Source organism: Oratosquilla oratoria, chromosome 12 (genome assembly GCF_046742065.1).
Source record: "Oratosquilla oratoria isolate Oo_2021 chromosome 12, ASM4674206v1, whole genome shotgun sequence".
Classification (NCBI taxonomy): domain Eukaryota; kingdom Metazoa; phylum Arthropoda; class Malacostraca; order Stomatopoda; family Squillidae; genus Oratosquilla; species Oratosquilla oratoria.
The window spans coordinates 46805794-46809285 of NC_134788.1; the positions used below are offsets into that span (position 1 = coordinate 46805794).

At 38.2% G+C, this 3492-nt stretch overlaps 1 pseudogene; it reads left to right on the plus strand.

Annotated features, from left to right (window-relative positions):
* The first annotated feature begins 578 nt into the window (after window positions 1-578).
* On the plus strand, window positions 579-3079 carry LOC143031657 (large ribosomal subunit protein mL43-like; annotated as a pseudogene).
* The last annotated feature ends 413 nt before the right edge of the window (window positions 3080-3492 follow it).

The window sequence follows — 3492 nt, forward strand, 5'->3', positions numbered from 1 at the left end:
TATACGCGCGCATGCAGTTGATACGAAGCTAGGCTAGATAAGCCATTGAACTCTAGCAGCTATACCGCGTACACATACGTATGTACATCAACAAATTAGAGTTGATGGATGCGTTGCATTTATGATATCGATTGATAATTAATGCAATGGATGATCACGGGTAAGTTGTGTTTGCTCTGATCCTTTCATCAATGGTGATGGGATTCAGGGATTGCCAAATGATGGATAATGCATGAAAAACGTTGAATCTTTCCGCGGGAGCGATTTTTTTTTTTTGGGGGGGGCGCTCCCGCTATTGGATTTGCAAGAGCGACATTGGAACATTCCCGAGCGAAATCGCTCGTCGCTCCCGTGTATTTTTTTTCGCTGCCCATGGTCTTGAGGCATCCAGTAACAGCCTCCATCCAATATGGACAAACAAGTTTTGCAAATGCTACATTTTTCGGGGCACATGAAGAATTGTCACCCCAGTATGCCAAATATCAACAGTGGAATAAAAATTTCGTTAGGTTAGGTTGAATGAGGGTTATGCTTATTGTTATCAACTTATAATACAACCGAAGAATCGTAAACCCAGGATGGCCCACGTGAAGAATTGTCACCCTGTCGAAGACTGGGGTGACGATTCTTCATGTGATCCCATATTTCTTTATATCATTCACTGCAGACATTTTTTGTTTTATCGTAGAGATTATATCGAGAAGGATTTGATCAACTTTGCCAACAACAACCCTGGCGTGGTGGTGTACCTAAAACCTCGGAGGCATCGATCACCTTGCATCTAGGCAGAGTACTGTAAGTTTGACTTTTGCAACAGGTAGTAGCCTCTTTTACATTGGAGCTTAAACTCAGGAACCTTGCACAGCATGAGGGCCCCACACCTGTAGCAGTGGCAAACCTAAGACCCTAATACTCCTGGTACGGTAACAGCTCTCACCCAAATTCCTTGTAACAAAAACACAGTTACCTGCATTATTGAAAGATATAATTTACTTCCCTTTGAAGAGCTGGAGTTCTTCTTAGCTGAATAAAATTTACTGGTGTTAGCCTGAATTAAAGATTTTATATCTAATGACATTCGCAGAGAATTCACTTCTAAAAGCCTGCCCCCACACCAATGTTCCCTCTTAATTCTTTGCTGTGAAAGAGCACAGAAATTTGGTTGTGTGAAAATTTTTCCTTCTTTGTAAAGTATGTGTGTACTTATGTGGGTCACCATACTGACTGCAGAACACATTACAGAGGATCTCAAGACATGTGATTTTATGAAATTGACAAAATCTCAAAATCAATTTTTTTTGTTTTAAATTGTTATGAAATTTTACAATTAATTTCTTTAATTAGAAAATTTCAATTTCATCTTGAAAACCTTGTGTGCACATATCTTTTCCTTTGTGTACTATTTGTAAAACGTGTGTGCATGCACATGCACACAGCTTAGAAGGAACATTGCCCTGCACCCCACTTGTCCTGCACCATAGTAATTGAGCAAACCAATAAATCAATTTACAATTTGATTATGACTGAGACGTACTTTTAAAGAAAATGTATCTAAAATATATAATCTTGGTAATTTGTTTATGGATTTATTATTAATGTCATTATTTTTTTTCTACTCGTGGCATATTACTATTTAGATCTATGGTTTCAGTAAATGGAGGAGAGGAGTATAGAAACACCCATGACCTGAATGGGGAGGAGCTAGTTGCAAAATGGGTCGAGTACATGTGTGGGTGATGAGGGTACCCAGTGGAGTGTCTCTGCAAATATCAACACACAGACTTCCCATCAATACTAGAGGGGACCCTGGACAACCATGGACGCATCAACACCCAGCGGTCAACACAGTCACTTTACCAGCTGTAAGTAGTTCAGGAGCTTTTTCCCCCTCACAAGAGAGGTAGCCAAAGTAGTAATAACAGGTGTATATCAAGTGGGAGTGTTTGTAGTTTCTGGTAAAGTGATGCAGGTAATGGTTAAAGGTAGTTCTTGAGAACCTATTTTGATTGCCAGATGATGATAATTGTCATGTGAAAGTAATAACTTGTTCGGAAATGTTGGCCATGGTGGACTTGGAAGATTTGTACAGAATAATTTCAGACACTCATGCAGGGTTTGGGTAAGATATATTCTTGTCTATCTCCAGTGCAAACTCCATTCAAATGAAAGCCTCTACTATGGAGTGTACTTGGGAGCCTCTTAGGTATAAAATACCCATGTGTTTCCTTGGATAAGATCCTGTAATGTGTGCCAGTGTTAACGGGATTAACAATTAGCATACGATGACGCTGGTGTTGGCATCATGAGGCATGAGCGTGTATATGAGGATACTGGTGTCAGGGTCCTGATTATATCTATTTTGTAGTTGTAACTGAGTGACCCCATGTATTCTGTGGACAGACTCGATCTTGTTTTCTGTAGTTATCCACATTCAGGGTAGAAGAGAACAAGCATTACAGCCATAATTTTATATCTTATAATGAGTGTATTGTGATGCATCATCGTATATCAGTCAGGAAGCTGTGCATGAGTATTCGACTTGTATTGACGAGGTTGATAGTGCAATCTGTCAATGTGTTCTTGGTTCTCTCTTTGGAAGCTAGTCATGTTCATTGGTTTATCCCATAAGTCACTCAAAGGTTCTTGTCTGATAGTGTTGGTACTAAAAATAGTCATTATTGCACGGTAGACGTAGTGTTGAAAGTGTTTTTTTTTTTTTTTTTTTTTTTTTTTTTTTTTTTTTTTTTTTTTTTTTTTTTTTTTTTTTTTTTGTACAGAGCCATATAGTTTGTATTTTTATTGCTAAAACTTGCATAGCTGTTTCTGCTCATATGTAAATCTACTATGATTTATCCCAATTTTGTCATATTTGAACTGTTTCATCCATTCCCCATTTCGTTAAGATTTCATTTGTTATGACAAAACTCTTGAGCAAAACTCTTAAAAAAAATTCTGTTTGCAGGAAGAATTATCTGCAGCTCCTCCAGAAGTTACAGGAACAACACAGCTGCTTGAACTGTGTGAGCAGCTAAAGAAGGAGGACACCAGTGGATACATCAATTCATCAGTTGTTTTATAACTTTGTAATATACTGTATGTAGCATCTTCAATCATTTTTTTCTTTTACTCTAAGTATTCTTAATTTTACGGTACTGTATGGGCTTGAAACATGCAACACTAGAGAGGAGGAGTTTGTATTGACCCAATTGTATTTTACGGGACGAGAGCTATGCTTGTAGTGACCCGTTTGCGTATTTCTCCGCATCCAGTTTATTCTTAAAATCGTGTACAGTTTTGGCACTCACTGTTTCTCCCTTTAGTTTGTTCCAGACATCAATCACTCTATGTGGGAAGCTATTCTTTTTCAGGTCTCTTCTGTAACTGTCCTTCTTTAGTTTCTTTTCGCGTCCTCTTGTTTCTCTTCTGTCTCACTTTAACAAGTCGTCTCTATCGAGAATTTCCACCCCTTTCATAATTCTGTGTTTGAGATGA